The sequence below is a fragment of the Hypanus sabinus genome, chromosome 3 (assembly GCF_030144855.1).
Source record: "Hypanus sabinus isolate sHypSab1 chromosome 3, sHypSab1.hap1, whole genome shotgun sequence".
Taxonomy (NCBI): Eukaryota; Metazoa; Chordata; class Chondrichthyes; order Myliobatiformes; family Dasyatidae; genus Hypanus; species Hypanus sabinus.
In genome coordinates, this window is record NC_082708.1 from 158,788,623 (window position 1) to 158,802,055 (window position 13,433).

Below are 13,433 nucleotides of genomic sequence, written 5' to 3' on the forward strand. Positions count from 1 at the left end.
TCTATTAATCCAGTTCAGGTTTGGGGGAGACAGTCAGAGCAGTGGTGTGCTCCGTATGCAGTATGTGGGAGGTCAGGGTCAACACAGTTGTCCCTGATGACCACACCTGTAAAAGGTGCGTCCAGCTGCAGCTCCTATCAGACCGAGTTAGGGAGTTGGAGCAGGAGCTGGATGAACTACGGATCATTCGGGAGGTGGAGGCAGAGATAGATAGGAGTTATCAGGAGGTAGTCACACCAAAAAACCAAGAAGTAGGCAGGGGGAGCAGGCAGGGGGAGCAGGCAGAGAGAGCAGAGCACCCCTGCGGCCATTCCCATTAACAATAAGTATACCGTACTGGATACTGTTGATGGGGATGACCTACCAGGAATGAGTTGTAGTGGTCCTGCCTCTGGCACAGAGGTTGAACCCTCAACTAGAAAGGGGAGGCGGGAAGAGAAGAGAGCGATAGTTTTAGGGGACTCTATAGTTAGGGGGGCAGATAGGAGATTTTGTGGGGCAGATCGGGAGTCTCGGATGGTATGTTGCCTCCCTGGTGCCAGGGTCCGGGACATCTCAGATCGGGTGCAGGCTATTCTTGAGAGTGAGGGCATGAACCCAGATGTAGTGGTCCATGTAGGGACCAATGATGTAGGTAAGGTGAGTGAGGGGGTCCTGCTTAGAGAGTTCAGGGAGTTAGGAGTGAAGCTGAAAGGCAGGACCTCCAGGGTGACAATCTCGGGATTGCTACCTGTGCCACGTGCGAGTGAGGCAAAGTATAGAATGATTATGCACATTAATACGAGGTTGAGAGCATGGTGCAGGAAGGAAGGGTTCAGGTTTTTGGATAATTGGTCTTTGTTCCAGGGACATTGGGATCTGTTTCAAAGGGATGGTCTACATCTGAACCGGAGGGGTACTAACATTCTTGCAGGAGTATTTGCCAGTGCTGCTCGGGGGGGGTTTAAACTAGATGTGCAGGGGGCAGGGATCCAGATCCAGAGGGTTGGTCAGAAGGTGCATGGGGTTAAATGTGTACAAGGTTTGGGTGATCTTGAGAAGGTCATCAAAATTCAGGGTGCAATTTGCCCGATGGAAGTTCAAGGAGCTGGGTTAGGTACAGTAGACAGTGTTTTAAGCAAAGAGAGGAGGAATGGGCTAAGAATTCTATACTTGAATGCGCGTAGTGTCAGAAATAAGACAGATGAGCTTGAAGCTCAGATGAAAATGGGGAACTACGATATTGTTGGGATAACAGAGACATGGCTGCAAGGGGATCAGGCCTGGGAATTGAGTGTACCAGGGTATACGTGCTATCCTAGAGACAGAAATATGGGAAGAGGGGGTGGGGTGGCCCTGTTGGTGAGGAATGAGATTCAGTCCTTAGCAAGAGGTGACTTGGGAACAGGGGAAGTAGAGTCTGTGTGGATTGAGCTGAGGAACAGTAAGGGTAAAAAGACCCTAATGGGTGTTGTGTACAGGCCCCCAAACAGTAGCGTGGATATTGGGTACAAGTTGATTAGGGAGTTAACATTGGCGTGTGCTAAAGGTAATGTAGTCGTTATGGGAGATTTCAACATGCAGGTGAACTGGGAGAATCAGGTAGGTGCTGGACCCCAGGATAGGGAGTTTGTGGAGTGCCTAAGGGATGTATTTTTGGAACAGCTTGTGCTTGAGCCAACCAGGAACGAGGCTATTTTGGACTTGGTGATGTGTAATGAACAGGAATTGATAAGTGATCTTGAAGTAAAGGAGCCATTAGGAAGTAGTGATCATAACATGATAAGTTTTTATCTACAATTTGAGAGGGATAGGGGCAGATCAGAGATGTCAGTGTTGCAATTAAATAAAGGAGACTACGGAGCCATGAGGGAAGAGCTGGCCAAAGTTAAATGGGCGGATGCCCTGGCAGGAAAGACAGTGGATCAGCAGTGGCAGATATTCTTGGGCATAATACAAAAGATGCAAATGCAGTTCATTCCAATGAGAAGGAAGGATTCAAAGAGGGGGAAGGGGCCACAGTGGTTGACAAAGGAAGTCAGAGATTGTATAGCATTAAAGAAAAAGAAGTATGACAGGGCTAAGATGAGTGGGAATACAGATGATTGGGAAAGTTTTAAGGAACAGCAGATCTTAACTAAAAAAGCAATACGGAGAGAAAAAATCAGGTATGAGCTCAGTCTAGCCAGGAATATAAAAGGGGATAGCAAAAGCTTTTTTAGCTATGTGAAGAGAAAGAAGATAGTTAAGAACAATGTTGGCCCCTTGAAGAATGAATTGAGAGAAATTGTTATGGAAAACAGGGAAATGGCAACAGAATTTAATGCATACTTTAGATCGGTCTTCACCAGGGAGGACACAAGCAATCTCCCAGATGTATGGATGGGCCAGGGTCATGATATCAGAGGAATTGAGACAGATTGACATTAGGAAAGAAACTGTGATGAGTAGACTGGTAGGACTGAAGGCTAATAAATCCCCGGGTCCAGATGGTCTGCATCCGAGGGTTCTAAAAGAGGTGGCTCAGGAAATTGCGGATGCATTGGTAATCATTTTCCAATGTTCCTTAGATTCAGGATCAGTTCCTGAAGATTGGAGAGTGGCTAATGTTGTCCCACTTTTCAAGAAGGGAGGGAAGGAGAAAACGGAGAACTATCGCCCTGTTAGCCTAACATCAGTCGTGGGGAAGATGCTTGAGTCCATTATTAAGGACGAAATAGTGGCACATCTAGATGGCAGAAATAGGATTAGGCCGAGCCAGCATGGATTTACCAAGGGCAAATCATGCTCGACTAATCTGTTGGAGTTTTTTGAGGGTGTAACAAGGATGTTAGACGAGGGTAAGCCAGTAGATGTTGTGTACTTAGATTTTCAGAAGGCATTCGATAAGGTGCCACATCGGAGATTGGTGAGTAAAATCAGAGCTCAAGGCATTGGGGGCAGGGTTTCAACATGGATAGAAAACTGGTTGGCAGATAGAAAGCAAAGGGTAGCAGTGAATGGGTGTTTCTCGGACTGGCTGGAGGTGACTAGTGGGGTACCACAGGGCTCTGTATTGGGACCACAGCTCTTTACGATTTATGTCAATGATTTAGATGAGGGCATTGAAAACTATATCAGCAAGTTTGCTGACGATACTAAACTGGGTGGCAGTGTGACATGCGAAGAGGACGTTAGGAGAATACAGGGAGACTTGGATAGGCTGAGTGAGTGGGCAGATACTTGGCAGATGTCATTCAATGTGAATAAATGTGAAGTTATCCACTTTGGAAGCTGGAACAAGAGGGCAGAGTATTGTCTGAACGGTGTCGAGTTAGTTAAGGGAGAAATGCAAAGAGACCTAGGAGTCCTAGTTCACCAGTCAATGAAGGTGAATGAGCAAGTGCAACAGGCAGTGAAGAGGGCAAATGGAATGTTGGCCTTTGTTCAAGGGGAATTGAATACAAGAGCAAGGATGTTCTTTTGCATTTGTACAGGGCCCTGGTGAGACCACACCTGGAATATTGTGTACAGTTTTGGTCTCCAGGTTTAAGGAAGGACATTCTGGCAATTGAGGAAGTGCAGCGTAGATTCACTAGGTTGATTCCTGGGATGGCAGGGCTGTCTTACGCAGAGAGATTGGAGAGATTGGGCTTGTACACGCTGGAATTGAGGAGATTGAGAGGGGATCTGATTGAAACGTTTAAGATAATTAAAGGATTTGATAGGATTGAGGCAGGAAATATGTTCCAGATGTTGGGAGAGTCCAGTACCAGAGGGCATGGATTGAGAATAAGAGGTCAGTTATTTAAAACAGAGTTGAGGAAGAGCTTCTTCTCCCAGAGAGTTGTGGAGGTGTGGAATGCACTGCCTCGGAAGACGGTGGAGGCCAATTCTCTGGATGCTTTCAAGAAGGAGCTGGATAGATATCTGATGGATAGGGGAATCAAGGGATATGGGGACAAGGCAGGGACTGGGTATTGATAGTGAATGATCAGCCATGATCTCAGAATGGCGGTGCAGACTCGAGGGGCCGAATGGTCTACTTCTGCACCTATTGTCTATTGTCTTTGGCATGCGAGAGGAAAACACTGCACACGGCGGACACTCCGCAGTCTCAGGGACAATGTAGAAACTCTCTACAGACAGGAAACCACTACACACGGCGGACACCCCGCAGTCTCAGGGACAATGTACAAACTCTCTACAGACAGCGGCAGAATTGAACCCAGTTCACTGACACGTAATACCATTATGCTAACCACTACACTACCACGCTGCTCGTTAGCTTAGTAAGCTCGGCAAAGCACTGTGGGCTGAAGGCCTGATCCTTTGCAGTACTTCCCCATGTTCTAATTTCATCACAGAGCCCTGGTGCAAACCTCTGGACACCTTTAGAGGAGCAGTATTCCCCTAACTACTAGGTGGAATAACTAAGAAATGATTCTGATTCAGGCTGCACTTATTGATTAAGATTATTGTTTAGAAGCACAAGAGTTAAGCCAAGATGTATTGCGAGCTGGCATATAGGGTCTGTTTTCCCAATGCTGACTGATCTGACAGATGGGGTGCTGCATCCTCCTGCCCATTTACACTCTGCCCATCCAGGAGACCACAGGGACGACTGACAGTATCCCAGAATGCCACAGGAGACAATCAAATAAAAATGACCCAACATAAAACTGCTTGAACTTGAAGAGGCCCTTTTGCCCAACCAGTCCATACTGACCAAGACACCCTTCTAAGCTAGCCCCATTTGCCTACACTTGGCCCAAATCCTTCCAAGCCTTTCCTTTCCATGTCCCTGCAACATTGTTAGCACTGTTGCCTCAAACTCTTCCTTGAGCAGTTCATTCCCTATACTGACCATCCCCTACACAACAAAGATGTCCCTCAGGTCTGCATCATATCTCTCCCGTCACACCTTAAACCTATGCCTATGCCCCTGGGAAAATTTCCTTGGCCCCAAAACAGAAATAGAACCAGATAAATATTTTTTTCAAACGTGAATCAACAATGAGCTTTGGACCACAGGCAGACTAATGGATCTCTTGACTTCATCTGGATAGTGAAATTCAAACTCTCCACATCAGATTTTTGGACCATGAGATGGTTGTCAACTCAGTTGAAACCAGGGTATCACTGTTCACCTCACAGACTCTTCCTCAGAGAGCAACACAAACGGACTGAGGCCACTCCCTCTCATTGCTAGCACAAAAAACTTTCCAATGAGGAAGACCAGCTGAGACTTCATTTGCTCCCCATGCCACTGAGCAGATATGGATTCTTGAAGAGTCACTGATGAAGATACCCCACAGATCACACACAACACAATTTCCAGTGAGGGAATGCAGCCACAGGGAACGAGGAATGGTGTGGGAGCTACAGCGAGAGAAAGGAATGACAATGAGAGGAAACATATAAACATAGAAAATAGGTGCAGGAGTAGGCCATTTGGCCCTTCAAGCCTGCACTGCCATTCAGTATGATCATGGCTGATCATCCAACTCAGAACCCTGTACCTGCTTTCTCTCCATACCCCCTGATCCCTTTAGCCACAAGGGCCATATCTAACTTCCTCTTAAATATAGCCAATGAACTGGCCTCAACTGTATCCTGTGGCAGAGAATTCCACAGACTCACCACTCTCTGTGTGAAGAAGTTCTTCCTCATCTCGGTGGGACCATGTCAAAAGCCTTTTGAAAATCTAAATATACCACATCCACTGGCTCTCCCCTATCCACTCTACTAGTTACATCTTCAAAAAATTCTATAAGATTCATCAGACATGATTTTCCTTTCACAAATCCATGCTGACTTTGTCCGATGATTTCACCTCTTTCCAAATGTGCTGTTATCACATCTTTGATAACCAACTCTAGCACTTTCCCCACCACCGATGTCAGACTAACCGGTCTATAATTCCCCGGTTTCTTTCTCCCTCCTTTTTTAAAAAGTGGGGTTACATTAGCCACCCTCCAATCCTCAGGAACTAATCCAGAACCTAAGGAGTTTTGAAAAATTATCACTAATGCATCCACTATTTCTTGGACTACTTCCTTAAACACTCTGGGATGCAGACCATCTGGACCTGGGGATTTATCTGCCTTTAATCTCTTCAATTTACCTAACACCACTTCCCTACTAACATGTATTTCCCTCAGTTCCTCCAGACCCTCAGTCTCCTACTATTTCCGGAAGATTATTTATGTCCTCCTTAATGAAGACAGAACCAAAGTAGTTATTCAATTGGTCTGCCATGTCCTTGTTTCCTATGATCAATTCACCTGTTTCTGACATTTGTCTTGACCAATCTTTTTCTTTTCACATATCTATAAAAGCTTTTACAGTTAGTTTTTATGTTCCCTGCCAGCTTTCTCTCATAATCTTTTCTCCTTTTCCTAATTAAGCCCTTTGTCCTCCTCTGCTGGTCTCTGAATTTCTCCCAGTCCTCAGGTGTGCCGCTTTTTTTTGGCTAATTTATAGGTTTCTTCTTTGAACTTGATACTATCCCTAATTTCCTCTGTCAGCCACGGGTGCACTACCTGCCCTGGTTTATTCTTTTGCCAAACTGGGATGAACAATTGTTGTAGTTCATCCATGCGATCTTCAAATGCTTGCCATTGCATATCCACCGTCAACCCTTTAAGTATCATTTGCCAGTCTATCTTAGCTAATTCACGTCTCATACCTTTAAAGTTACCCTGCTTTAAGTTCAGAACCTTTGTTACTGAATTAACTATGTCACTCTCCATCTTAACGAAGAATTCCACCATATTATGGTCACCCTTACCCAAGGGGCCTCGCATGACAAGATTGCTAACTAACCCTTCCTCATTGCTCAATACCCAATCTAGAATGGGTCATAATGATCTAAAGAATGGTCAAAAAGGGTCATAATCAGAGAGATTCAGCAAATAAACAGGCCCTTCAGCTCAATGAGTCCATAAACCATGCAGGTACACTAAGCCTATTTCAGTCCTTCTTTTTTGCTTATTCTCCCTGCACAGTTAAAACTGTCGCTCAATACTGCAGAAGCTGCACTGAACTCGGATGTTACCTTTGTTAGAGTACACCTGGACGACTACACATAAAAGGAGACACAAAAACAGAGAGCTAGAGATGAACAGTGACACGGTTAGTAGAGCTGTCTCCTCACAGCTCTAGATATCCGGGTTTAATCCTGACCTCCTTTGCTGTCTGTGTGGAGTTTGCACGTTCAACATGTGACCATGTGGGTTTCCTCATAATACGCTGGTTTTCGCTCACATCACATAAATGCGCAGGTTGGTAGACTGATTGGCCATTGTAAATTGTCCAAAGTTTTTAGAATCTGGGGAGAGTTCAGGAGAATGAAAAAATGTTGGATAATTGCTAGTGGTCAGTGTGGAATTTGTGGACCAAAAGGCCTGTTTCCATGTTATTTCTCGATAATTCTTAAACTATCTATAAAGTCTGAATAGGCAGTGGTCCCTTTTCTCCAATGCAAAGATCTGACAGGCATGACTAAAAGCCTAGAAAGGGAAAGTGTTTCAGCTCTGTGTGATGAGCAGGATTTGGGTTTGTAAATGCAAGACTGCCATTAATAAATCCAACAGGAAAAGAGGAATTTCTGGAGAAAGTTCCTCATTCTGACAGTGGGGTGGATCTGGAAGAGATAAGAGCTACATGTAATGGGACGTTGGGCCAGCATTGGTCTGACTAGTACATCTTCAGACTGTGAATGTTGTGATTTTCTCCTCAAGCCGCTGCTGAACCAGAATTAGCAGCAAGACTTGCCTTTTGGCTTAAGTAGCACTGGCAGTATCCTTGGAAATGGGCTGCATCTCCAGCCAATTCACTGCCTAATAAGCTGAAATTCTAGTACAATGCCATCCTTCCACACAAATAATTTAGAACTGTGCTCAAAATAAAATTCCACACGTACTCTGAAAATGTAGAGAGGTTGGGAGCGAGAGTGGGCGCTGAGAGGAACAACACGCACAAGTATTAATCTGCCCACACAGAATATTTTCTTTCTGAAGCTGCAGCACTCCAATCTCTCTCCCTGCTTCCTCCACTTCAAACATTACTAATGTAAAGAGTCTATAATTATTAATTTTTTTTTAAAAGGCTATGTTTTAGTTGGGCCACGACCTTTCACCTTTCAATGCTGAAGCCCCGATCCAAACCAGATCAATGGAATATGATGAGACTTGCCTGCTAATTCCACTGAGGATTGGTGCCAAACCACAAAGTTCTCTGAAGCATGCAACTGTCCACTTCCTGGCATCACCATGAAAGGTTCTCAACGTGGGAAAATAACACAATGTCAGACTAAAAACAGTCATTTCTGCTTCTATAGAACTTTAATGTAGGAAAGCATCTCAAAGTGCTTCACACAGGTTCAGTCGAATACATTGAACCAAACAAGGTCTGACAAAAAGCTAGGACAATGAATTAGCATCAGGCACCTTGACAATGTAAGTGAGCTGGAAAAGTTTTGTCGGGGGGGGGGGCAGGGGAGAATCTCCAGAGCTGGGGGCACAGGTAGCTGAAAGCACAGATGCTAGCAATGGAGCCAAGGAATTCAAGGTTAAGGGACAGACTTGGTGGTATCACCCAGCCTCTGAGGGCCTGGGATCATCCACCTTTCTGGTGTTCTTCTCCTAACTCAGCTGCCTGGGCCACAACTTGTTGAACTCTTTCCACAAGCATGCCCTCCTCGGTCTTCCTTTAAATAACTTCAAAATTCTCTTTGTCCTACCCTTGGGTTACCAAATCTTCTTAAAAAGGATGCATTAAGATTGTGCAGAGGAAACTCATTTCCCACTCAGTTTTTCTGTAGTCTCCACATATTCCTACCAACTCCTCCGGCATTCTACCACACACCCACACATTATGGTCCAGTTTAGAGCAGCCAATTAACCTACCAATTTTTATGTCTTTGGGATGCCGTGTGAAGCTGGAGCACACAGGGGAGACCCACCCAGTTGCAGGAAGATGTCACACTGGGACTCGAAACAGAACCTGTAAATTGTCTACTGTGCCCAGTGCTCCCAATGTGACCTCCTCTACATTGATGAGGCCCACTGTAAAACTGGGGGACGACTTTGTCAAGTACTTCCGCTCCATCCACCAAAAGCCGAACTTCCCAGTGGTCAAATATTTTAATTCTGATGTCTATTCCCGTTCCAACAGGTGGGTCCATGGCCTCCTTGTGCCACGATGAGGTCATCCTCAGGGTGGAGGAGTAACACTTTCTAATCCCCATTCTGTCCTCCCTGGTCCTCTCCTCCTTCCCTTTCTCCTACGGTCTACTCTCTCCTCTCCTATCAGATTCCTTCCCCACAGCCCTTCCACCTATCCCCTTTCCCCTCCCACCACCTTTTTATTCTTGCATCTTCCCCCTTCCTTTCCAGTCCTGAAGGAGGACACTGGAAACACTGAAGGTTGGGCAGCAACCATTGAGATAGAAATAGATTTAACATTGCTGATCGATTACCTTGGTTTGGAGCTAGAAAAGAAAACAATCAGAGGGAGAGAGGTACTGAGATCAGAGCAAATGTCTCTTATAACTGCTCAAAGCTGAACCAAAAGTTGCAGCAGCCATCCCACAACCAGAGTTTACTATAATCTGTGAAAAGAGACAAGGACCCAAAGACCAGATGTAGGGAGTCATTACTAGAATACCCAAGAAAGGAGCACTGAGTGATTGTAACAATTGGCAAGGCATCACACTTTTGTCAGTACCCAGCAAGATTCTCGCCAAAGTCATTGTCCAATGGATTACAGATGCTGTCAACGTTTGCTTGAGGAAGGAGCAAGATAGTTTCAGGAAGAACAGAGGCTGTGCCAACCGGTTTTCATGCTGAGTAACATCATAGAGCAGTGCACAGAGTGACAAAGCCACCTGCATGTAAATTTTGTGGACTTTTAAAGGCTTTTGATAGGCTCTCCACAAGCAGAACATCAGGTGAATTGTCAGACCATACCGGATCCCTTCCAAAATTGTCCAGCTCATCCAGACTTTCCATGCTAACTTCACCTGCACAGTTAGGGGCAACGATTATGTGATATGGCCGATATGGTTTAACCTGTTGATTGACTGAGCTATGAGGCAAACAGCAAAAGATATGCAGAGAGTCATTAGGTAAAGTATTTCCTGCTTTTGGTGACCCTGACTTTATGGATGACCTCACATTACTATCACGTACACACCAGCACCTGCAAGAAAAAAATTCAGTGCCCTCGTATCTTCAGTGAACAGCCTGAAGTCCCATACCACTAGTACTCCACTTCAATCGTGTGTTTTTTTTCTTTAGTAGAATAAGGCCATTCAGCCCATTGACTCATTTCCATCATTTGACCATGGCTGATCCATTTCCTTCTCAACATTCTCCTGCTTTCTCCTCACCGTAAGCTTTCATACCCTCACTTACCAAGAACCTATCAACCTCCTCCTTAAATACACCCAATTACCTGGGCTCCACAGCTGCCTGTGGCAATGAATTACCCAGATTCACCACTCTCTGGCTACAGAAATTCCTCATTTCCATTCTAAATGGATGTCCCTCTACTGTGAGGTTGTGCCTTCTGGTCTTAAAACTCCCTCACTTTAAGAAACATCCTCCCCACATCCATTCTATCTAGGCCTTTCAATATTTGATAGGTTTCAATGAGATATCCCTCATTCTTCTAAATTCCAGTGAATACAGGCCCAGAACCATCGATCACTCCTCATATGTTAGCCTTTCATTCCTGGAATCATTTTCGTGAACCTTCTTTGGAAAGTCAGCACATTCTTCACAGATAAGGGACCAAAACTGTTCACAATACTCCAAGTGAGGCCTCACCAGTGCCTTACAAAGCCTCAGGATTACTGTACTTACATCCAGTCCTCTCAAAATGAATGCTAACATTGCATTTGCTTTCCTGACCACTGATTTAACCTGCAAGTTAACCTTTAGAGAACCCTGCACAAGGACTCCCAAGTCTTTTTGCATCATGGTTTGATTCTTGAATGAATCAGCAAAACTTTACTTACAACCTCAGTACAGCAAAATTATGACCATTGTGTACTAGGACGCACTTTGCATTTTTGCTCTAATTGTGTTCTTTCTTGTATAATTGATTTTAATTAATGATTTTCTTGTGAATTTGTCTCTAACGCTCCATGTTAGAGATAACACTGCAAGCAAGTTTTTCATTACATCTTTGCAAACTTATACTTGTGCATATGACCATGAGCTTGACTTTGACTTTGGCAATAACACCTGTTCTCATTTAGTTACATTATAGGTGCTTTGTAAATCGGAATTTCTACCGCTCAACCCTTCAGCGCATCTTGGCTTTCATCCCACAACTGCTTTTTGTCACTGGATGTTCTTCACAGCATGAACTGACAAATCTCTGAGCCAGATGTTAATGCACGGAACACAGAATCCTATGACCCTGCCACACAGACTGCTCTATCAGTGCTGGAGGACTCTGATTCTGCTCTTTCAGACATCTGTGTTTTGTCCTTCAAGGGCAGTCACAGCTGAATTTTGGTTAGCTGGGAAGTTGGAACCGATCAACAGAATGTAATGGCTCCTCTGACGGATCTTCGCCCTACAGACAGTTTCCAGGTTATGCTAGGTTCCAGTCTCAGGAACCATCAGGAAGATGGAAATGAACAGAGACAGCACGCGGGACAGGAGCACAGAGCACAGAAGCAGATGGCTGCCAGCCGGTCTCTCTGACTCAATGACCGAGCAAGTCTGCTGACAGCTCTCAGCTCTGCTCTGCTCCACACAGCCCCCAATAATTGCATCTTGGGGGTTAGGGGTGAGATTCAGCGAGAAAGCACAAGGGAATGCCCTGGTCCCACCCAGAAGATACCTCCAGCCCTGCAGCATCCATAAATCCATCCCGTCATCTCACCAACATTCCTTCATACGTACAGGGTGTTCGGAAGTGTTCAGCACTTGCGGAAGTCTGTACAAACCCTAGGCTCCCGCCCAATCCTCACTTGAGTTCTCATGCCAAGCTTCACCAGGACTCTAGGAGTCCGCAATAGCTTTAATGTTTTTAAAAAATTAACCCAATATTTCCTCTTTAAACTAGACAAATACGTCAAAAGTACACACTGAGTCTGTGAGATCTCACTCAATAGGCTTGAAGATTGTTGGGCTGGGACAGTTCTTCATGCATTAAATTACTGGACTAAAAATACAAGCTGCCATGGTTAACGATCATGAGACCAGTGTTCAAATGCTTCCACAGCAGAGAGGAAAATTTAAATTCAGTTAATCTGGAAATAGCAGGGGTGGTTGTGATATTGCCAGATGTATCCATCCAGCGATGTAAATCACCCAATCTATGCATGGCATCAGACTCAAAGAATGTGGCCCACTTCAGTGTCTGAGGTGGAGCCAGAAAGTCTCACAATTCAAGGGAAACCATAAATGGGCAATAAATTTGCGGGTCCATATCCTGACAATGAAGATACTGCTAAATATTGCAGCTAAGTCATAGAGAAGAAGAAAAGGCCCTTTGGTCCACAAGTTCTGTGACAAAAACCATGCCAAATTAAGTCACATCTCTTCTGCCTGCGTATGATCCATATTCCTCCATTCTCTGTATATTCATGCGTCTACCTAAAAGTTTCTCAAACAGCACAATCATACTGCTCCTGTAGAATGATATAGCACAGAAACAGGGTAGCCGGCCCACCAAATCCACACTAACCATCAACCACTCATTTACACTTATCCGACATTAATTCCAATTTTTATTTTTCTGCCTCATCCCCAACTATCACCCCCAACCCCCCATTGACTCCAACAATCCCCTGCACACTAGGGGAAATTCAGAGTGACAAACCCGCACATCATGGGAATAAGGGAGGAGAACTCACAATGTCACAGAGACGCCATCGTCGTGTAACGGACAGTGCAACGCTATTACAGCTCAGACCATCGGAGTTCAGAGTTCAATTCCGACACAGTCTGAGAGGACTCTGTACACCCTCCCTGTGGGTTTTCTCAGGGTCCTCCCTCAAACCAAAGACATGCCGGTTCGTAGCTTAATTGGTCATTGTAAATTGTCCCATGATTAGGCTAGAGTTAAATCAGGTTTTGCTTGCTGGTGTGGCTCAAAGGTCCATAAAGGCCTATTCCACGCTGTGTTTTTAAATAAATAGACATTCAAACTCCACACAGACAGCACCCAAAGTCCGGATCGGACCTGAATCTCAGGTGCTGCTAGCTATGCCACTTCCCCCACCTGCAACCAACCCTATAGACCCTTCCCTCAGAAAGAGGGAAGGCTCAGTTGCCATTATCTGAGAGAGTGCATGATCATCTTCAGCAAGGCCGCACAGGAAAATGGCACTTGGAATAAAAGCAGGGATATGAGAAAGTGGCCCAGCTTGCCTAACTCAAAACAGAATGATAAGAGAAGTGTCCAAGTTAAGGAGTGCTTTGATAAAATAAAGATTTGATATCCACAGT

At 44.9% G+C, this 13,433-nt stretch overlaps 1 protein-coding gene across 2 annotated transcripts in view; it reads right to left on the reverse strand.

Annotated features, from left to right (window-relative positions):
• The window catches only part of tspan5a (tetraspanin 5a), a 101,757-nt gene that overhangs the window by 27,903 nt on the left and 60,421 nt on the right, over window positions 1-13,433 (reverse strand). The gene's annotated exons all lie outside the window — the stretch shown is intronic.